At 45.9% G+C, this 24,453-nt stretch overlaps 1 pseudogene; it reads left to right on the forward strand.

The window, feature by feature from the left end:
* The first annotated feature begins 12,585 nt into the window (after positions 1–12,585).
* LOC123084252 (thermospermine synthase ACAULIS5-like) overlaps positions 12,586–24,453 on the forward strand; it is a 42,000-nt pseudogene continuing 30,132 nt past the window's right edge.

Below are 24,453 nucleotides of genomic sequence, written 5' to 3' on the forward strand. Positions count from 1 at the left end.
CATCAACCTGAACGTACCAGAGTGTTGCGGCGTCTTTCCGCATCTTCTCCGTTCCCGGTAAGTTCTCTCTCCTTCTTAACCTAGATTTGTTCTTAGGGTTCCATGTTCTTGCTATGTTCATTGCGCGTTCATGGCTGTTCTCTGACCTTGAATGCATCTGTGAACTCTTGCTGTGCTTAATAGCGATCCCTTTAGTATCCGCTTGCTATTTCTCATCCAAGCTCATAAATCTCCCGCACATATCTGCTCAATGGTTCACTTCTGTTTCCGCCTTAGTTTTCGAAATATTTCCTGTTTTTGTGAGCTTGCTGTAGATCCGCGGCTGTAACACGATTTTGTGAAATTTGTTTCTGCATAACTAGTTATCCATAGTTTCAATTGCTTCCGATGCTTAGGCCAGGCGGTTTAACTTCACCATAGAGAAAAAATTGCTACACCGGTATATATGTCATTAGTCCCCTGGTTGAACCGCCAGAAACCATCTGATACCGCATTGTAGAAGACCGGTTTACGGGTACTGCCTCCGGTTTACTGTAATTAGATCAACACCTTTTTATCCGGCATGTCCTTGAGCCGGATCACTTATTTCTTGTAGATCTCGTCATGGCCAAACAAGTGTACGAGTGCAACTGGGTTCCCTCCCGTGTCACAGAATCACAGCTGAACGATCTAGTCCTGATCGGCGCTTTGGATAGCAAAGATACGATTCACTGGAGGGTTCCTGGAGATGAATGTCCTCCTACGCCCCAGGAAGGAGAGGTCGTGGTTTTCGCAGATCATATGGCCCGGGGCTTCAAACCGCCCGGCTCTAAATTTTACCGGGATGTGTTAGCCAACTTTCAACTCCGTCCACAGGATATTGGCCCCAACTCCGTCACCAATCTATGTCACTTTCAAGTACTTTCTGAGGCATACCTTCAAGAGGAACCTTCAGTCGAGTTATTTAGAGATCTCTTTCATCTGAACCGCCGTACTGAATTCACTGACGGCCCTAATACCGAACTGGGCGGTATGGCCATTCAGAAAAGGAAAGAAATCACCTATCCCCACGTCAAACTCCATACTCACCCCAAGGAATGGAACGCAACTTGGTTTTATTGCAAGGATACATCTCCTGACAATGAAAATCCCTTGCCTGGCTTCCGTCCGGAACGGCTCAGCAACACTCACCCTTTTCCACAAAGGCTAAGCGCCAAGGAGAGAATTAAATATGCTCCTCAACTGTCCAAGCTCCGGGCCTTCATGGCCAATGGTTTAACAGGAATAGACCTTGCACGCTGCTGGATATCATGGAGCATTTTGCCTCTAAGCCGGCGCCCAAATTTGATGTGTGAGTATACTGATAGTGTCGATGACCCACTCCGACACACTAAAATCCAACTCCCTGATGACGAAGTCACAGAATCTGTGAAAAAGATGCTGAATGAACCGGAGCACCTCTGTGCTCAAACCGGTCTGCTTCCTTACTGCACCACCAACAAACCGCCAGCGGTAATATTTTAATTGCTCTATTGTTGAACCGGTTTACTATTTTATATGTTCAACGTTTAATTACTGCTGATCCAGGGTGATAATCCGTTTTGGAGTAAGAAACTTCCTCAAGACAAAACGGAGAAGGCAGGACGGCCAACCCGGCCCAAGACCAAGGTTATCAAGAAACCAGCTCATAAGAGAAAAACCACCGCTTCATCTGACCCAGCCATTGATGATGATGTGGGTAATCCGGATCTTGAGGTAGAACTTGATTCACTTGGCTTGCTTTTTACACGCCTTATTGATGATAATGCTTGTCAGGATGACGCTGAAGCCAGCAATGCGGGTTTCGTTGAGGTAACCATTCTCTCTTCCGATTCAGAAATCCTGCCTTTGCCAAAATTTCGCCGGGCAAACCGGAAAATTAAATTTTCTCATCCTCTTGCTTATCTGGATTCCCAATTTCTTATGAAGACCCAGCAACACGAAGCTCGCCGCACAACCCGGCACAGTGGCCAGGTAGTTACCTCTGCCGGTTTACCAAACAGTCCGGTTCGAAAACGCCGCTCCGAGGTCTCCGACCTTTTTATTGATTTAAATCGTAAAGCGGGTTTCTTCCGTCAACCTCTTAATCCATCCGACTCCGATTATCAGGTCACTTCTCATTCATCATCTGGTGAATCGTCGGCCACCCAGCTACCACCTTTGAAAACAGTTGCTGGGTAAGTTAAACCGAACATATGCTTCCAGTATACTGCGCAATGGCTTACACTTTTCCTTGACTTTTTATTTTTCTTTCAGGGCTAAACCGAAACCAAGCAAGAAGGCCCGCCTGGATAGAGCGGCTGAAGAAGATGTGGCCCCAGAACATGACCAAGCACCTGATCATGAAGTGTTTACTTGTGAAGATATCCCCAATGATCCTCCTCTGCAAGACGACGTTATCCCTGAAGAAGGTCCTATTCATATTCCAGCCTCTGCTGATCCGCCTGCCAGCTCTGTCCAGATTGAGAAATCCCACACTCCTGCTGACAAACCGGCCGCACCAACCCAAACCGGCGAGTCAAAAGATGATGATGTTGTGATTACCGGCGTAGGCCGCTCTGAACCTGGGAATCCTGCCACCCTTACCAGGCATACCATCAAAGAGGATTCTTCCCCTTTGAACAAAGGAAAATGGGATGTTGAATTAGAGACATACGCCACTCTGAATGCTCAAGATCTTCACTCTGGCTATTTAAACCGGCTTTACACTAGCCGTGACTGTGAAGCTGGCTTGGTCAAAATGATGAGGGATAAATTTGAGGTAAATTCCTTCTTTCCTTTCTGCCATTGCATTCATCCTTGTAGCCCCCAAGGGCCGGTTTGTGACCTTGGTCAAACCGGGACTTGATCCTGAACATTTTTGAAATCCGTCGGCATAACCCTCGAGGGCCGGTCTAACTTAGCATAAGTAAACCGGGGCTCAAAAATAAAAAGCTGTCCTTAGAACATAACTTGATCAAATAGCCATTAGCCCCCAAGTGCCAAGTTGAATACTTGTATTGAGCTTGGGACTTTGTAATCTAGCAATATACAAAAAATTGAAGGTGCATTAGCCCCCAAGTATCAGGCATATAACTTTGTTATGTGGTTGATACTTCCATTTCTTGGATCGTCTGTGCAAAGCTTAAAATGCCATCTGTATGCAGGCTGAAGTGAAAATCAAGGAGGACCAGATTGCCGATTTGCAGGAGGCCCTAAAGACCCAGCAGGCTGAAACAGATAAGGCCAAGCAAGAATTAACCAGCGCTTTGAGCACTGCGGAACGGCTGAAAGAAAGCTTCAAGAAAGAGCGGGCTGACTGGGCCACTGAGAAGGCCGGTTTAACCAAAAGAACGGAAAATGCTGAAGCGGCCCTTAAACCGGTGGTGGATGAACTGACGGCCGTACAGCGGCAAATACACTCCATGACTGCTGCAATCTTTGGTAAGCTCCTTGTAACTTCTGTGATAAATTTGAACCTGCTGTATCGTAAATCCGGTTTGAGACCATTCCAATCTTGTTGTAGGCACACGCATTGGGCATTTAGGAAATGATGTGCGGAAGAAATTGAAAGCTGCCTACACCTTGGTGGAACAATTGTATACCGGAGCCCAACGAATCATCACCACAGCTTCTCACAACAACCCGGCACCCTCTTTAATCCAGGACACTCTTAGCAAGTTGTCAATGCTTCCAGCCCGGATTGAGGAGCTGAAAAAATCCGCTGCCCGAACCGGAGCTATCAATGCCTTAATCCGGGCAAAGGCATGGGTGCCCGACTTTGATCCTGTGGAAGCAGCTCAAGGCTATCCCAGTCTGAAAGAAGATGGCTCTGAATTCAACGAAGAAGATTTAAGGGCCATAAACCGTGCAGTGCGCCCTCTGGCTTGCCAGCTAGCTGAAGAGGCAGATTTGACGCATTATCAAGCGCAATATAATAATCAAAACAAGCGAATGCCTGCCCCAACTGTTGAAGCGGAGAATCTGATTCCTCCAATCCGTAAGCACACTTACGCCCCTGATATTGAACCGTCTTCCCTGATCCATGAAGAGGCTGTTTTCCAAGCTTTAATGGGAATCGACTGGACCACTGTTGATTTCCAGCCAATGGGTAGAGACGAGGAAGCTGAAGCGGCGGAGGATGAGGAGCAGGCTTGAACCGGAAGCCGATTTGAAGAGCTATTTGCAACATCCTTCCATAAAACAATGATTTTGTTTGAGCACCATGCCGCCTTGTAATAGGATAGTTAAAACTTCTGTCTGGAATATGCCTTCGTGCATAAGTACTGAAGCTTTTGCTTGAAAAACTTTAATTCATATTTCCTGCAATCAGAAAAATTTGAACTTCGGTGGCGGTTATACCGTCAGCCGGATTATGATCTTGATATGTGTATCAGTAATACAACAAATAGATGATACATAAATACCTGCCATGTTTGATCATAAAGCTGGCTTTAGCCAAGCCTGAAGCGGTGGTTTTATAAACCATTACCGTCAAAAAGGGAGAAAGTAGCTCCCGTACAGACCGTACTGACTTAATACGAGCCCCCTGGTTACTCCATGATGTTAACAGGGAAAAGGTAAACCAGGCAGGCTCCTCCGGATTAAAAGGGGGATCAAAAATCATTGGCTGAACCGGAAAAAATATGCTTGTTGACATAAAGAAATCCAACAAAAGCAAAGAATGAACAAACCATGAAAACAACATGGAAGCAAAAGTAATGATAAAAACCATTTGCAAAAATACGCTATACTGAGCTGTTCAGATGGTATTACCATGGTCGGACAGGATCAAGGCCCCCAATAGGAGTGACAATGATTCAAGTCAGCCAGGTCCCCAAATGACTCGTGGCATATATGCCAGATCAAGAGGCGTGGCAATGGTTCGGGCCCGACCATGCCCCCAAGTGATTTTGTGGCCTTAGGCCGACCAAGAGGCGTGACTGGTTCAGACTTGACCAAGTCCCCAAATGATCTGGTGGCTGTCGCCTATCAAAGGGTGTTCGTTGGTTCGGACACGACCAAGGCCCCCAGTGATATATAAAAACAAATGTCAAGGGGTAAACCGGAGGCCGCTTTAAACAGAACCACTCCGTGTAACCTCGCATGATGAGAAAGACAGAGACCCCGCTTTAGCTGAGGCTCCGGTTTGATATATCAAAGATAATATATACATTGTCATGATATGTACATAGATAGAGCCGATGGCTCAAGTATAGTAAGGCCGAAGATGAGCTATATTCCACGGCCTGTTGGTCTCCTCTTCTGATGTACGTGAGTCTTGATGTCCTCGAATATCAATCAGATAGTACGACCCGTTGTGCAAATTTTTGCTGACCACGAAAGGTCCCTCCCAAGGTGGGGATAACTTGTGCATATCCGTTTGATCTTGGATGAGTCGAAGCACCAAATCTCCTTCTTGAAAAGTTCTGGTTCTAACCCGGCGACTGTGATAGCGACGAAGATCTTGCTGGTAAATCGCCGAACGGGCAGCCGCTATATCACGCTCCTCGTCCAATAGGTCCAAAGCGTCTTGCCGTGCTGTCTCATTGTCTGCTTCAACATAGGCTGCCACACGAGGCGAATCGTGCCGGATGTCACTAGGGAGAACTGCCTCTGCTCCATAGACCATGAAAAATGGCGTGTATCCTGTGGACCGGTTTGGCGTAGTATTGATACTCCATAACACAGATGGTAGCTCTTCAACCCAACATCCTGGTGTTCTTTGCAACGGGACCAAAAGCCGGGGTTTGATGCCTCGCAAGATTTCCTGATTAGCTCGTTCTGCCTGTCCATTGGACTGGGGGTGTGCCACTGACGACACGTCAAGTCGGATGTGCTCACGTTCACAGAACTCCTTCATAGCACCCTTGGATAAATTGGTACCATTGTCAGTAATGATACTGTGTGGAAAACCAAACCGGAAAATCACCTTCTTGATGAACTGCACCGCTGTTGCTGCATCACACTTGCTGACAGGCTCCGCTTCAACCCACTTGGTAAATTTGTCAACTGCCACCAAAAGGTGGGTTTTCTTATCCTTGGATCTTTTAAAAGGCCCAACCATATCCAGCCCCCAAGTTGCAAACGGCCATGTTATTGGGATCATCCTCAATTCTTGAGCCGGCACATGAGCACGCCTTGAAAATTTCTGACATCCATCACACCGTTTAACCAAGTCCTCCGCATCAGCATGCGCTGTCAACCAGTAGAACCCGTGACGAAACGCCTTTGCCACCAGAGACTTTGAACCGGCGTGGTGCCCACAATCCCCTTCATGGATTTCTCTTAAGATTTCACAGCCTTCCTCAGGAGAAACACAACGTTGAAACGCCCCTGATACACTGCAATGATGTAATTCACCATTGACAATCGTCATAGACTTGGATCGCCGGACTATCTGCCTGGCCAGAATCTCATCCTCTGGTAACTCCCCCCGGTTCATGTACGCAAGATAAGGAACTGTCCAATCCGGAATAACATGCAGGGCTGCCACCAATTGAGCCTCCGGATCAGGGATAGCCAAATCCACCTCACCTGGGAGCTTGACTGACGGGTTGTGCAACACGTCCAAAAAGACGTTAGGCGGGACCGGTTTACGCTGAGAGCCCAACCGGCTTAAAGCATCCGCCGCTTCATTCTTCCGACGGTCCACATGATCCACTTGATAACCCTTGAAACAACCTGCAATATTATCCACTTCCCGACGATATGCAGCCATGAGCGGGTCCTTAGAATCCCAAGTGCCAGACACCTGTTGAGCCACTAGGTCCGAGTCACCAAAGCACTTAACCCGGCTTAAATTCATCTCTTTAGCCATCCGGAGACCATGGAGCAAGGCTTCGTACTCAGCTGCATTATTAGTACAAGGGAACATTAAGCGGAGAACATAGCAAAACTTATCACCTCGTGGGGAAGTTAATACGACCCCAGCCCCCGAGCCTTCCAATTGCCTGGATCCGTCAAAATGAATAGTCCAATATGTGTGATCCGGCTTCTCCTCTGGTGCTTGTAACTCCGTCCAATCATTGATGAAATCAACAAGTGCTTGAGACTTCACTGCCGTCCGAGGCACGTACTTCAGTCCGTGTGGCCCAAGCTCTATAGCCCACTTGGCAATCCGGCCAGTCGCCTCCCGATTCTGTATAATATCACCCAAGGGAGCTGAACTGACCACTGTGATGGGGTGCCCTTGAAAATACTGCTTCAACTTCCGACTGGCCATAAAAACACCATAGACCAGCTTCTGCCAATGCGGATACCTTTGCTTGGATTCAATAAGCACCTCGCTGATATAATAAACCGGCCGCTGAACCGGATATTCCTTGCCTGCCTCTTTGCGTTCCACCACAATTGCCACGCTAACTGCCCGAGCATTGGCCGCTACGTATAATAATAGTGGCTCCTTGTCGACCGGAGCTGCAAGAACAGGCGGATTGGCTAACTGCCGCTTCAGGTCCTCAAATGCCTCATCAGCAGCTGGACTCCAGACGAAATTGTCTGTCTTCCTCAGCATTTGGTACAAAGGGATAGCCTTCTCCCCGAGGCGGCTGATAAACCGGCTCAGCGCAGCGATTCGGCCCGCCAAACGCTGAACATCGTTGATACACTTCGGTTTAGCTAGGGATACAATAGCCGTAATCTTCTCCGGATTAGCCTCAATTCCTCTGTTAGACACCAGGAAACCCAGTAACTTGCCTGCCGGAACACCAAAAACACACTTGGCCGGATTAAGCATCATCCTGTAAGCTCGCAAGTTGTCGAAGGTCTCCTTCAAATCATCCACCAGCGTCTCCTTCTGTCTTGATTTTACTACAATATCATCCACATAGGCGTGCACATTGCGGCCGATCTGCTCATGCAAGCAATTCTGTACACACCGTTGATAGGTGGCTTGGGCACTCTTGAGCCCGAAGGGCATAGATACATAGCAGAAGGCTCCAAAGGGAGTAATAAATGCCGTTTTCTCCTGATCTTTAACCGTCATCTTAATCTGATGATATCCAGAGTATGCATCCAAAAAACTCAAACGCTCAGAACCCGCCGTGGCATCAATGATCTGATCAATACGGGGGAGGGCAAAAGGATCTGCCGGACAGGCTTTGTTAAGATCTGTGTAATCCACACACATACGCCAAGTGCCGTTTTTCTTAAGAACCAGCACCGGATTAGCAAGCCACTCTGGATGGAACACCTCAATAATAAAACCAGCTGCTAAAAACCTGGCCACTTCCTCTCCAATGGCTTTGCGTCTTTCTTCGTTAAACTGGCGGAGGAACTGTTTCACCGGTTTATACTTAGGATCCACATTAAGAGTGTGCTCAGCGAGTTCCCTCGGTACACCTGGCATGTCAGACGGCTTCCATGCAAAAATGTCCCGATTCTCACGGATGAACTCGATGAGCGCGCTTTCCTATTTGGGATCCAGGTTGGCACTGATAGTGAACTGCTTGGACGAATCGCCGGGCACGAAGTCAACAAGCTTGGTCTCAGCTGCCGATTTGAACTTCAGATCTGAATCATGCTCTGTAGTTGGCTTCTTTAAAGGGGTCATATCCGCCGGATCAACATTGTCCTTATAATACTTCAACTCCTCCGTGGCACAGACTGACTCTGCATAAGCCGCATCACCCTCTTCACATTCCAAAGCGATCCTACGGTTCCCGTGAACTGTTATCGTCCCCTTGTAACCCGGCATCTTGAGCTGTAAATAGATATAACAAGGCCGCGCCATGAACTTGGCATAAGCCGGCCGCCCAAACAGGGCGTGATACGGGCTCCGGATCTTCACCACTTCGAAGTTTAATTTTTCCGACCGAGAATCGTGCTCGTCCCCAAAAGCCACATCTAGGGCTATCTTGCCAACAGGATATGCAGATTTGCCTGGCACAACACCATGGAATACCGTATTCGACGGTCTGAGATCCTTGTCTGTTAGTCCCATGCGCCGGAATGTCTCATAGTATAGTATGTTAATACTGCTTCCTCCATCCATGAGCACCTTGGTGAACTTATAACCCCCCACCTGAGGGTCCACTACTAATGCTAACTGGCCCGGATTATCAACCCGGGGCGGGTGATCTTCTCTGCTCCACACGATGGGCTGCTCTGACCAGCGTAAGTAACGTGGTAAGGCCGGTTCAACAGAATTCACCGCTCGCTTGTGGAGTTTTCGGTCGCGCTTATCCAAGCCAGTTGTGAAGACATGGTATTGCCCATTGCTCAACTGCTTTGGCTGGCTCTGATAACCTGACTGCTGCTGCTGCTGCTGCTGGCCGTTCTGATTATTCTGGCTATTGTGACCGCCCTGATTGAAACCTGAACCGGAAGCTCCATCGTGACCCGGGCCGTGTAAACCGGATCCTGAACCGCCACCTGACCCATGGTCATACCGGAAGGCATTAGAGTTTTTAAACTCCCGCATAATATAACAATCCTTCCAAAGGTGGTTAGCTGGTGTCTCCTTCGTCCCGTGCTTTGGGCAAGGCTGATTCAACAAATAATTCAAACGGCTTGCGTTAGGATTGGGGGTCCCATTACGATCTGCCGCTTTACCTCTGCGCCGCTGCCCCCTGTCCTGTGCATTAGCGTTGGCCACAAAATCCATGCTACCCTCCGCCTTGCGTTTGCCTCCGTTTCCATGACCCGCCGGTTTGTACTGCTGCTGTTTAGAGTTGCTATTCTTCCTTCCTTCCCTGTTTCATCATCATCAGGTTCGGGATCCTTGGTACTGTCCGAATCGGCATACTTTACTAAAGCAGCCATGAGGGTTCCCATGTCATTACAGAACCGCTTCATGCGTCCCAATTTCAATTTTAGAGGCTCAAACCGGCAGTTGCCTTCCAGAGTTAAGATCGCAGAGTCAGCATTAATCCTGTCAGATGAGTGCAAAATTTCCGAAACGCGGCGCACCCAACGGGTCGTTGATTCTCCTTCCTCCTGGACACAAGCCGCCAGGTCTACTATGGACTTGGGCTGCTTACATGTATCCTTAAAATTCTGTATAAACCGGGCCCGCAACTGGGCCCATGAGCTGATAGAATTGGGTGGCAGGCTCTTTAACCAAGTACGAGCCGTGCCCTCAAGCATCATGGTGAAGTATTTTGCACATGCGGCCTCATCCACGTCCAGCATCTCCATGGCCATCTCATAACTCTCTACCCATGCTTCAGGGGGTAAATCAGCGGTGTAATTCGGCACCTTGCGTGGACCCTTGAAATCTTTGGGCAGGCGCACATTACGTAAAGCTGGGATTAAGCAAGGCACTCCCAAAGCGGATGTGATCCCTGGTCCGGCAAAGGTTGTAGAACGAACCGGTGTAAATTGGCCCGCATTATCCTGTGCTGCTAACTCGGCCTCCCTTTGTGCCCGGGCCCGGTCCACCACATCCTGAGCATCTCCAACACCACCTGCCGGGTCATTACCACGGGCCGCTTCACGGCCTCGCGCATTGCTTGATATGGCCGGTTCCTCCATGCGCCTGCTATAGCTCCGGCCCGGACAGGGCGTAGAATGAATCCGATCACGGCTGTATGAGTATGCCTCCTGCTGAATCAGCGCAGTCCAGAGAAGCTCCTTAACCCGGCGTGTCTCTATCGCTTGCGGAGAATCCCCTTCGACTGGGATGGCCTCTAACTGTGCAGCGGCCGCAACAAGGTTGTCCATAGGATTAGAATAATGACCTGGGGGCGTCTGGACCGGCGGAAAATTCATAATGTTCTGCTGAGGGGGTTCCATCAGGCGAGGTTGGACCGGCTCCCCTGGTCCTGGTGCCTCGATCCGGTTTGTCTCCGGGTACGGCGGCGGATTACTAGGCCCAGCCCCTGGAGTGTGAAAGAGACTTCGGGGGTCAAACCCTGACGGCAGGCGTGATCTGTGCTTCCGCTTCAAAACCTCATGTGATGCGTTCTGGTCAAGCATGAGTTTATAGGCCTGGTTGTCCAAAGCGGCCCGTTCTGCAGTCATCCTGTCTTTTTCTGCTGCCAGATCCGCTTTGGCTTGCACGATCTGCTCTTTCACCTTTGTGATTTCTGCATTATGGGCCTCCTGATCCGCCGGATTGTCCTCTGCCATAAGCGCAACTAGTGCATCAAACAGATCAGTTAGAACTTTAACCGGCGGGCGCACAAGGCCTCCTGCCCCTGCTGTGGCTGCCGCTGCTGATCCGGAGAACATTGCTGCGGCGGTTGAAGAGTGATTCGCCGCCTGTGTGCCGGCCATGAATATTCCAACCCGGTTGACCAGGCCCGGGGGGTCCGGAATACTGTCGCCATCGGAACAGCCCCTAATCTGGTCGTCTTGCAACTGGTATAGCGATTCGGTCCCTCCGGTCGAGGACTCGTTATCAGAATAGACGACGGTCTCATTACCGTGTTCTGACTCGTCCTCACGCTCACCTTCGTGGACGACTCCAACGAAGACACGCTTCACGGCCGGTTTAACCCGGGTAGATCTCGCACGCTGAGCCGTCTCGATGAGGTTGGTGCAGATGTCCGGCTCAGGCCCAGGCTCACCGATTTTGCCAATGAAAACGTGTATGCCACCAAAGGGGACCCGATACCCGTACTCGATTGACTCGGCCTCGGGACCCCATCCTGCGTCGTCGATGTAGATCCTGCCCCGACGACTCTTGGTCATCCGGCCCACAACATAGCCTTCGAGTCCCTTGAGCTTGCCCTCCAAGATCGTCAAACCATCGTGCGATAGCCCCACGGTGGGCGCCAACTGTCGTGGATTTGTCACGGCAGATGTCCTAGCGAAAGGACTTAGTCGTGGAGCCATCGCTACGAGTTTACTTGAAGGGGTTAAAGCGGACACAAGGACACGAGGATTTTATACTAGTTCGGCCCCTTCGATGAAGGTAAAAGCCTACGTCTAGTTGTGATGGAATTGATATGATCTCGATGGCTAGGGAGCAAACAAGCTTCGCCTAGGCTCGAGTTGTGGTTGTCTGCCTTGAACCGCCACCGGGTCGCCCCCTTATATACACGGGTGGCGCCCGTCGGTCCATAGAGTCCTAACCGGTTCATACTCGTACTCCGGTTGCTATCTCTCTATTCCTTACTTACAATACAAGTCATACATCAGGCCGGTTTACGGCTACATGCTCTAACCGACTACAGGCATTGGGCCTTCATCTGTTTACGCCACTAATGAAGTTAACCCGGCCCAAGTAGGCCGGTTTACGCCTAGTGGTAATATCCCCAACAAGATCTGACCGAAGGGCCAACCACGCCCGCAGCCGACCAGTCCACCTGTCCATTATTTCTCACCTTTTCGTTTCTCTGTATTTAATTTTTTTGCCTTGTCAGAGAGTAGAGAGGTGGGTTTTTGCATGAGAGCCCACTTGTCTCATCTTTTTTTATCTCATCCTAAAAATATTGGCATGTACTCAATCCGTTAATTTGAATTAAAACCACCACAAAAAATTATGGAATGGAGGAAATGGGAAACAACTTATTATACTTGCTGTCATTTATGTCGTCATCCCGCCCCGCCGCATTATAACCAAATCAGAGGGCACCCACGGCCTACGCAGAGTTTGATACCTCTCGCGTTGTTATCTTGTGAGTTTGCGACGTATGCAAGATGTTGGGCGCTGTGCACGAAGGTGCAGTTGGTGAGATGAACCACGGGCTCGAGATGGCCATGGCGAAGCTGCTGCAGAGGGGAGACAACAAGGAGGGCCAGTGGTATGAGGAGGAGATTCAGGACGACCTCAAGCTCTGCTACGCGTTGAACAGGTACGTACATCTCTGAGCTCCTCTCCTCTGAAGCGGTCTTGCATCTTTTTTGTACCCATTCGACCTCTCTGTGTGTGTGCGCGCTTGAAAGCATGGTGCACCGAGGGACGAGCAAGTACCAGGAGATCGCCCTGGTTGATACCAAGCGTTTCGGCAAGGCTCTGATAATCTACGGGAAGATGCAGAGCGCCGAGGCCGACGAGTTCATCTACCACGAGACACTGACACACCCGCCGCTTCTCTTCCATCCCAAGTGAGCTATCCTATCAGTCCTTGAATTGGGCTTGATTTTCAGTCACTCCGGCTCGGCACTAGTAGAAAAAGCCTCATTTGTCCCGGTTGGTGAGGCTCATTTGTCCCGGTTGCCGAACTGGAACTAAAGGGTCGGTACTAAAGTCTAATATCTTTAGTTTCGGTTTGTCCAGGAACCGGGACAAATGGGGCTTCACGTGGCCGTTGCTGCTTACCCAGGTAGGAGGGCCTTTTGTCCTGGTTGGTGCCACCAACCAGGAACAAAAGGCTTCCACGCGTCAGCAGTTCAGGGGCTGTTTTTTTTTCTGATAGAGAGAAGTGTCCTCTCTTGTCTCCGTGCTTGGTCGACGCTACGTACTATACGTATAGAGAGGACTCGACACGCTAGCTAGCTAGTAAGCAAATGAAGGAAACCATTAAGTATATAAGATCGTCATGAACATATACACAAAAAGAAGTGATGGACCTCTCCTCCTTCGATAGATTGGTCGAACAACAAGTTTTCCTATATCTATCCGACGCTACTGGCTACATATATATATACAATATAAGATCTCTTACAAAATTCCCTAACATTTGAACTCAACTTTCACATGGTATTCTCCGTGTTTGTCAATGACGTGGTCAAGAAATAATCCCGCCAATTCCTCTTGAATTGCTCGTATGCGATCTTGTGGTAGAAGTTCATCCCGCATCTGAAACATGTAATTTGAAGAAGGGGGTCAATACATATATATGAATGAAACTTAACACAAATGATGGTAATAAAATAAAATTATGAATATTATTGCGTACGCACTTCATATTGTTGTTTAGAGTAGCTCCGCTCACAGGTCGTCTGGCAGATGAACTCGCAAATGTAGTATCCACAGAAATCATTCCCGAGTTCCTGCCACAACCATTTTATAGGAAATAGAGGTCAATCAAACTGATAAGCAAGCATGCTAAATGGTATTGATGAAACTAGCTAGAATCAATGGGAGATGCGCGGAACTATCTAGTAGCTACTACTTACTTTCAGGTGGTTAAATCGCAGCTGCGCCGGCAGTCCCGGAGCTTGTGTGGTGAACTTTTTCCAAACTCTGCCAGACAAAGAAAACAATTACTTGATATCAGGAAATGAACAAAGTTGCCGATATGGTGCGATAATGATCGACCGAACTTACTTCTCAAGCGTTTTACTCATGGTCGCATACTCCTCCGGATTTTTTCGTTTCGAATCTATGACGGTTACTAGTCCCTGCTCAAGCTTAATCTCTAGCAAAATAAAGTGAAAGTTGCGCATGCATGCATAACTCATCAATTATATTACTATAACCTCGAGTAATAAGGGAAACCGAATATGCACAAGACAGTAACACTCACTTGTATTCGTAAGGAAAGGGTATTGTATCTTTGTTTTGATTTCGAAGTAACGATCGTAGCAAGTTGGCCTTGATATCTTTGGGATCATATTTAACATTCCATTCATCCATGAGATTTGTGTTAATGATCCCAATATCACCTATTTGTCTTTTCTTCAATTCGGCGATCTTCAATCTGCATAATATAGTGAGGATAATTATATATACATGCAATGAAAGAGCGGAGCTATATATAGAGACTTAATTAATTACAGAGAAGTAGTACTTACATACAGTAGCAAGTGATGATTGTTTTATCGAGGGCCTTTTGATTGAAAAACTGGAAGAACTCCTCATATTGAACAGACAACAGATCAATTCCAACGAGGTCGTGCTCCTCTTTAACTCTCAGCGACAAAGTATCCGTCCCAGACTTCCTACAGATGTCCATGTACCAATCATGGAATCTTCGCATCATCGTTGTTAGAGGGGTACCAAGTTTGACGAGAGGCTTCCCGTGCCGGAATCTTAATGTGTCCACCTCCATTGTTTCAAAAAGTGCATCATCGTCGGGCATGTAATCTCCAGGATTGGTACCGGGAAGCATCCCCGGAAGATTAGAGACGATATCGCTAGACACATTGAGCGGGGGGCACGATTGCTTTTTCCCTTTTCTTCGTTCTGCTAGCCTTTGATCAGTGCAAGTACGTCCCGACCGCTCCGCTTCCTTATATGTCCTTTCAATGAAGCGGTCATAGTTGAATTGCGGCGCAGGCGGTGGTGGTCGCTGCAGGGCATCCAAAGTGCGCTTCACTTTCACGGAATCTATCTTCTCCGCCGGAGGTGGATGTTTCTTAGCTTTTATCGATTCAAAGAAGTCATTCACTTGGCCTCCACAGATCTTCTGGTTTTCCTCCTCGCTCCTCTTGTATGGACCGAATCTGTATTGCCTCCCGCCTCTGGCTGTACTGCTAGTCGCCAGAGCAGCCGGATTGGCTGTTGCTGTCTTCTTTCATTGCTTAAGAGGTGGAGCAGCCGGAGGCGGACTGCTACGACGCGTCGGAGCAGCCAGAGGCGGACTTCTACGACGCGTCGGAGTAGCCGGAGCGGCGGTGTCTGTGTTCCATCGTCGCTTACGAGGCGGCGAAGGAGGAGGCGGGCTGCTCGGACGCGCTGGAGCAGGCGGAGAAGGAGGTGGAGTACTGCCTCCCTCACACGCCGGAGCAGGAGGCGGAGTGCCCTGATTACTCTTCGGAGGAGGAGGAGGAGACGGACGAGGTGGAGTGCCCAGCTGACTCATAGGAGCCGTGAAGTTTAGAAGATTGATGTGCTCCTTCCGCCATAGACACGGAGTCTTCATAGCAAGACCCAGCTGACTCTCCCCATCACCTGTAGGATGCTCAAGCTGGAGCTCCTCAAATCCCTCCGTTATTTCGTTCACCATCACAACAACATAGCCTTGTGGAATCGGACAGCAGTGAAAAGTTGCTCTGGGTGAAGCAGGCAACACAGAGCCGACAACTGCCTTGACTTTGAGTTGAAGCCATTGTGTCATAAGGTGTCACTGGTGTGAATCCGTGATAAAATCCACGGGGTAGCTAGGACCCGTCAAGTCAGGCTGCTGAACGAGCTCGGTGGAAGCCACACTGCTTCTCCACTGAGATGGCGGGGTAGCTTCTTGGGTAGGATCTTGCAGCTGCTGGTTCTCAACATCTTGTCGTTCTTCTAGCTTTCCTACCCTTGCCTTAAGCTGCTGCAGTTCACTCTGCTCCACTTTGCTCCTCCTCTCTTGAGTTTTGTAACCGCCTGCGCCGGGAAACCCAACCTTCCATGCAACGGAGCCTGGCGTGCCTCGTGTTCGTCCAGGGTGCTCAGAATTCCCGAGGGCCCTTGTGAGCCCGTCGCTCTCTCTGTCAGGAACGAACGTCCCTTCCTGCACTTCCTTGATTTCTTTCCAAAGCTTCGTGATGGGTGTTGCAAGTTGCTCGTCCGTCCAGCAGCACTTCCCTATTTCAGGGTCCAAAGTTCCCCCAACCCCGAAGAACCAAGTCCTTGAACGGTCTAGCCAGTGCAATGTCTCTGGTTCAACCCTTTTAGCAATCAGGTCGTGCTCAGCCTTGTCCCACAACGGTCGGGATTTGAGGTAGCCACCTGACCCCGTGCGATGGTGATGCTCCTTCTTTGCAGCATTTATCCACCGGGCTACAAATACGGGCCAGTGATCTCTTATCTTCTCAAATCGGCCGGTGAATTCTGGAGTGTTGGCTTGGTCGACATACGTTGCTTTCAACTCATTCTTCCACCTCCTAAATAGACCTTCCATCTTCTTGAGAGCATGAGACTTGATCAATGGCTCTATAACTGGCTTTTCCGGATCCTCCTCTTCCGGTAGGGTGAAATTTACCTTCAGCGTGGTCCAAAGATCAGCTTTCTGTCTATCTTCGACAAAAGAAACTTGAAGCTCTTCCTTCTTAGGATGATTCCATTGCTCGATGCTGAGCAGAAAATGCTTCCTTGGTCTGGAGAGGTTTAATCGGTTGGCCATCGCACGCGATTTCTGTGATCATGAACCTTTCATCCTGGTGCAACTTTTTCTTCGGACCTCATTTCGTTACCGAAGTTTTGCTTGATCCGGAGGGCTATAAAAGAAGAAAGAAGAGTTAATATATGTACATACCAAAACAATTAATGCATCAGTTAGCTAGTCAGCACAGGCTTAATTAATATATATATATATACCTCGCTGGACTTTGCAATAGCTAATCCCGAGTCCGTTCGTTCACCGAAGCCGTCATCACAGTCGTCGGAGCCACCATCACGATCATGACTTTCCTCCTCCATTGTTTGATCGCAGTAGCCTACTTTCTCTCCTTCCAGACCTTCTTCAAGGTCGTTTAGAAACAACAAGACATCACCGCCATCGTGGCTTATGTCCCCCAATATCTCTTCTTGTTCGAAGTCTCTGTGTTGATCCATAGTTTCTGCAAATATTACAACATGGCAATTAATATACAAACATGAGATATGGATATATTAATAGTGGCAAACATAGATCTCTCGGCGACCCTCGACCCCTCGACGACCCTCAACCCCTCATCGACCCTCGATCCTCTACCCTAGTTTCTGACACCCTAGTTCCCGACACCCTCGTTCCCGATAAAAAATAAGAAGAGGAAGAAGAAGAAAAAATAGAGGAGAAGAAGAAGAAAAAAAAGAAGAAAAAAGAAGAAAAAAAGGATATTTCTAATTTTTCTTCTTTTCCTCTATTCCTTCTTCTTCTCCTCTTTTTTTCTCTTCTTCTTCCTCTTCTTATTTTTTCTCCTCTTCTTCCTCTCCTCTTCTTCTCCTTCTTCTTCTCCTCATGTCGAAGTTATCGGGGAGGGGGTATATCGACAACGACGTCATATACATAGAAAAAAATGTTATCTGGAAGGGTGTATATCGACCCCCCTCATGTCGAAGTTATCGGGGAGGGGTATATCAACAACGACGACATACCGATAGAAAAAAAATGTTATCGGGGAGGGGGTATATCGACCCCTCCTCATGTCGAAGTTATCGGGGAGGGGGTATATCGACAACGACGACATATACATAGAAAAAAATGTTATCAGGGAGGGGGTATATCGACTCCCCCTCATGTCGAAGTTATCGGGGAGGGGGTATATATATCGACAAAATTACATCATCATATATCATCGAACAAAATGACATCATCATCATATATATACATCTAAAAAAGTTTTCATATATCATCATCATCTAGTACAAAATATTAACCAAGCAAGTTTTCATATATCATCATATATATATAAAAAATTGACATCATCTACTACAGAAAAAATTGACCAAGTTTTCATATATATACAAAAACATCTAATTAACAACATCTATATATAACAGAAAAACAACATCTATATATAACAGAAAAATAACAGAAAAAATGAGCAGGGGCACGACGGAGGGGTACAGCGGCGGCGCCAGCGCCGGCGGGGCAGGGCAGGGGCGCAGGGGCACGCGCGGGACAGGGGAGGGGCGCGGGAGCAGGCTTTCTCATAGGAGGGGGCGAGGCACGATGGGCGGCACGTCAGAGCGGGCAGGGGCGTCTGTGGCGGCGGTGACGGCGATGACGAGCAGTCTGACGGCGTCGGTGGCAGCGGCGACGACAAGGTGGATCAAGGGCATCGGGCAGCGACAGCGACGAGGAGGAGCAGGGGGCAGGGGCGTCGGTGGCAGCGGCGACGGCAAGGTGGAGCAGGGGCGGCGACGGCGACAAGGAGGAGCAGGGGGCGTCGGGGAGAAGAAGTGGTGGATTTGGTCGAAACTGCTAAGTGTTGCTTATATACCCAGGGCATTGGTATCGGTTTGTGGCATCAACTGGTACCAATGCCCCCCTTTGGCACCGGTTGGTCCCACCAACCGGTACCAAAGGTCTCTTTTCAGCAGCCCAAAGGGCGGGAAACAGAGGCCTTTTGTACCGGTTGGACCAACTGGTACCAATGCCCCCTTTGGTACCGGTTGGTGCCACCAACCGATATCAAAGGCCTCGTGCTGCCCGTGGCCAAACCTTTAGTCCCACCTCGCTAGTTGAGAGGGGCGCGTAGTGGTTTATAAGCCCCACTGCCGCACCCCTCTCGATCTCCTCTCCATTGCAAGCTTACGGGCCTAATTGTCATTGCTATGCCTTATGGGCCTACTGGGCCTTTTGCGGGCCTGAATCCTGGCCCATGGTAGGGTTTCTAGTCGTATTCAGGCCGTGGTGGCCCATTAGGTGGCATTTTTTATTTTTCCTAAATTTTTTTTCTGTTTTTTGGATTATTTATTTTCTTTTTTTGCTTTATTTTTTAGTTCTTTTTGCTTTTAGGTAATAAAAATTATAAACTTTCTGTTAGTGCCATTTATTTTCCAACTTGAATAATTTAAATTTGATTTTTTTTGAAATTTGTGTGAATCACTAGCTTTTGAATAACTTTACTATAAAAATATTTTTTTGAGTGATTCTTTTTCATGCTATTTAATATTACTATGTTTTACGATTATATTCGAAAACAAATTTTGTTATTTTAGTTTCTAACACAAAAATTCTATATGATAATTCTTTTTGCTATTAATGTTTCTAAGAAAAAAATTCTTTATGAAAAATTCTTTTTGCTTTTAATATTTTGAACAGAAAATACTTTGATAATTTTGGTTGCATAAATTGTATGTCAATTTAGTTTCAATAATACTAGAGGTTTATAATAGTTTTTTGAGTTGATTACTTTTGCTATTGGAGTTTTATAAAAGCTTTTTAGTTGATTCTTTTTGCTATTGAAGGATATTATAGCTTTGTTTTGGTTGATCATAACAGAATATTTTAATAGATTATTTTTAGTTCATTCTTTTTTCTATTAATTCATTCTTTTTGCCATTAGTTCATTATTTGAGCGAAATGACCCTGAAAGTGAAAAGCACTACAAATGAACTCTGAAAAGGTTGAAAGTTGGCATGGTATCATCATTCCACCCACATATCATGTGCTAAAAAGTTGAGAGGGTTACGACAAAAACTGGATGCACTTTGTGTGCAAAATGGACAATCTCTTTCGAAGTATCACGGTTTCGAACGGAAACTCATGTGTTACAAAGGGATTCCATTTTTTAAAACTTATTTGAACTCCAGACTTTTTTTGTGATCAAAATGCACCATTCAAAGCCACATCATCAATTTTCAACCCTCTGTTACTTCATTGGGTATTTTTCATGCCTGTACTGATTTTTTTAGCTAAATGACCCTGAAATTAAAAAGCACTACAAATGAACTCTGAAAAGGTTGAAAGTTGGCATGGTATCATCATTTCACCCACATAGCATGTGCTAAAAAGTTGAGAGGGTTACTAAAAAAATTTGATTCACTTCGTGTGCAAAATGGACAATCTCTTTCGAAGTATCAGGGTTTCGGACGGAAACTCATGTGTTGCAAAGTGATTCTATTTTTTTGAACTTATTTGAACTCCAGACTTTTTGTGTGTTCAAAATGCACCATTCAAAGCGACATCATCAATTTTCAACCATCTCTGACTTTATTTGGTATTTTTCATGCATGTACTCATTTTTTTAGCTAAACTAGCAAAGTGGCCCGCTCGATGCACGGGCTAGAACTTTAGGTAGTTTAATAACGACACATATTATTAAATTTGTGTAAAGAGAAAATGGCATCATCCTTATAGTTTGTTTTTTCTAATTTAAAATTGTAGTGTTATATAGTAATTTAGCATTGTTCTATATCAATTAACATTCTCGTCAAAGATGTTGCATAGTCATTCTTTAGGAAAGGACTATTGAAAATGGGTAGATGATTTTATTTTATATTTTATCAATTGTATATTTTGTGAAAGCATCATATCTATTGTGTCAAAAACATTATAAATGTTTATGTTATTTTATGTAGACATGTTATTACTCCTATTTACACTCTTCATTGTATAATACACAATACTTTAGACAATGAATGTTTTTTACACCTTGATTTGCTCTGTGAAGTATGAGGAGTTATACCTGCTGCATGACTTGTTGCAACTTCGAACAGACATATGACCATATTGTGTGTTGATCTCCACGAAATATTCATAATATTGTATTTAATTTGCTAACTCAGACTATAATATGCATTTTTAGTAGGCAAACTCATCTCTCTTTGAACCAAACTTATAAATGGCGCATGCCATGTCGACGATGCAATCAAGTGTAACAACAAACATAATCAGCCCAGAAGGTGACTGTACAATGATGAATTTATGTGTTCCACCAGAATGTGAAGTAGCTTGGTTGGGAAAAGGCATGAGCCATAAATCTGTTAGTTTAGCTTCCGATATGAAAAGCATTACCAGTGAGCTAATTTCATTGCTTCAAACTATTCAATGCTTGCACTAATGAAACTATGATAACTAATATACTCAATTACATTTTCCGAGAGATAGAACATCAAAATTTGAGACCTATACCCAAGTATATTCTTGAGGGCTAGAACCTCCATGAGACCAACAAATAAACTAAAATTGCAAAACAAATTAATTGGGATGTTTTCTCTGGTCAAAATAATTGGTTCACAATATGTAATATGATCAGCGTGGGCCCCTTTTACCATAGAACAACATAAACATATGTGTAAACTACAAAGACAATTATACTTTGGCAATAGTTTTCAATAGATGCCGGGTAGGGGAGGACAAAAATAAATTGCACTTCACAGGGAGTAGTACTATATTGACTGAATGCTTCTTATGCTTATGTATAAACGACAACTGCACATTGAGAGGTTTCACACTGGATAAATTAGAACAATTGTCTAAGATGGAGAAGAAAGTCCATGTTCACTAAAAATGATCTCATGGAAGGTAAAGTTTTCTACGGCTTGAGAGGTATTAATATGTACAGACAAAATTGTGAGTCCGATAAATATTTCAAATATGGAGTGAGCCATGTGACACCACAAACATAGGGATGAGCCAAAGATTAATTGTAGCAAGTGGGAGTAACGTGCATATTATTGCAGCAAAAACTTAAGGCATCATATAATCATTCACTAAACAGATTATAAGGCCTAAGTTTAACTGTATGAAATTTAAGTACATAGGATGAACATTTGGTGAAATTTAGAGCACGAACATAGACCTTAAGCATATTCCCTCAATGTAAACAACCTTGATGCTAGGCTTTCCACCAAGATTGCATGAATCAATGGCAACAGAAAAGAAACTCATCAAGCCATACCGATAAAAATGATGGTAATGTGCACAGTGTAATGCTAGAGTGAAAACAATCTCATGGTTATGTCCAACAATGAAGTAATTGGTTTTATTGTAGGAGGTAGTCATTCTCAGGTCCTTGTTCACGTAGGAGGTATGTAAAAAGTAAGCAAGTGTTAGATTTCTCAGGGAAAAACGCCACCATTTAATTTTGGGCTATCATTTGTAAACAATATCAACCGGTCCAGTCACACATAACAGCCACATTTGTAGTAAAAAAATCGTGGCTCCTCGCTTGAAATGTTGTATGGGGTTTCACATATAACAGCCACATTTGTACTGAAACAAACTACTCTGTGGCTCCTCGCTTGAAATGTTGTATTGGATTCGGTAGGTGTCATGCAACACAGGTGCAACACTCAGAATCAAAGGGCCTGTAGAGTATCTAGCTAGTGTATGCAACAGAATAACTGTTTTGTAGTATTTATGCTCGTTACCTTGCAATCATGTCCTTGAAGCTCTTCCCAGGAAGAAAATAAAAATACTTTCAGGTTCAAAAACCAACCAACAGAAGCTTAGAGCACATCGGCCCGTTCTCTTTGCTCCACGTACTGACACACTGCTTTGCGAACTAATTTAGAGAATAAATCAGATTGAGAGTAGACATTGTTGAACTTATGATGCAATTAATATATATAGTATATAATTAGTGGTCTGCCCAAACAAATAGTGGTTCCCTCTGGATATCAACACGCATCAATGCGACTAATATAATGGAAAATTAATAGCTAACTGAACTACTATGTAAAGTAGGAAAAAAACATATAATATGATGTAACGTGTGAATCACAATTAAAACAATATGACTTCTACCCCATGTAATAACTGGAAGACAATAGGAGTACATGAAATATGTTGGTAAGTCTTTTCCAACTCTTGCGTTAGGTACATATACAGGGAAATTTGAAGTACGTTTAAAGAATATGCATAAGATGGGACACTCATCTGAATTTCAAATATCAAGTTCTTTTTGACATTTGAGCCGTATATACAAATACATTCATTATTTTGGGCACATTTGCTAAATCAAAACAGATTAATAGGAAATTATGTATAACTTAATTACCTATTAGGATTAGGAATTTAGATGGTACAGAGGAGGGCTAATTGCCGAGCAATACCATAAATGGACAAATAAGAACCAAATCAGCGGGCTCTATGGAATCAGTTCTGCATCCTTCACCCCAAAAGATCTGCTTCCTTGGAAGGCATCTTCTTCCTTCACATCGAATTGCCCTCGAACAAAAGAGAAATCCATGGAAAGTTCAACAAAAAATAGAAACATCCAACCATTAATCTGATCAACCTTTTATTTTTAAACAAAGCCTAACCGCTAGATCTTCGTAATCTGGTGGGCCCTTCCCATGTTAACTCTGCAGCCCAATTCTCCCATACATCTATTCTGCATCAGGTGACAAGTCTGTACGCGTCTCCAATTAAAAAAAAGAAGGTTTGTGCGCATCAAGGTTAAAAAGAAGGTATGTACTCTGTTCCATATCATAAGCATCTCAAACACGTTTTTCCCTAAAAAATGTAAAAGAAAAACTCAAACACTGTTTCTTCTCTTCTCATTCATACTTTGGTCACGTATATGCATCGTGATGAGAACCAAAAAATCTGCACATACATGTCACACTCCTCCATAGCCTGCATGTGGTGGCGGCTTCCGGCCGTAACGTGAGCACGGTGGTGCTCGAGGAGCACCTGCTCACGGCAATGCTGCGGATGATCTCGCGCATGGTGCTCTATAGAAACTACATGGAGCTTTTCAAGTCCGTCACAAGAAGGTATCTGTGCTCCTCCATGGCCTGCAGGCAGGGGCGGCTTCCGGCTGCAACACCGGCATGGTGGTGGTCATCAAGTATGTTGACATGAAGTACGTGGAGCACCTATCTGTTCACGTGGTGACTCTAATCATGTGTCCCAGTGAACCTAATTGCTTTGAATCTGCTCCACAAATCAAATAAAATTTTCTTTTCAGAGTAAACAATCTAACGCGGACAGTGACAGCAGACATCGACACTCTCATCGAATCGTAGCCTAAGCATGATGTTTAAATATCCAGAAGCAACATCTATTCACATGGTTTCTGCATTTAGGGCCAATAAAAAATAACCTAGTCAATAAATTGAATTTGGATAACCACGTGAAAGCACCAGAACTACCTTTCATCTATTCATGGAACTGCAGCAAGAGATCCATGGTAGCAGCCTGCTTCTCTTGCACGTTCAGCACCGGGGTCATGGCGTCCAGTGCCACAGAAGCCCGACTTGATCACGAATAGAAGCTGGGTGCGTGCGGCCCCATTGCCTCCGGTGTGAGGAGGGTGTAG

The sequence above is a fragment of the Triticum aestivum genome, chromosome 4A (assembly GCF_018294505.1).
Source record: "Triticum aestivum cultivar Chinese Spring chromosome 4A, IWGSC CS RefSeq v2.1, whole genome shotgun sequence".
Lineage (NCBI taxonomy): Eukaryota > Viridiplantae > Streptophyta > Magnoliopsida > Poales > Poaceae > Triticum > Triticum aestivum.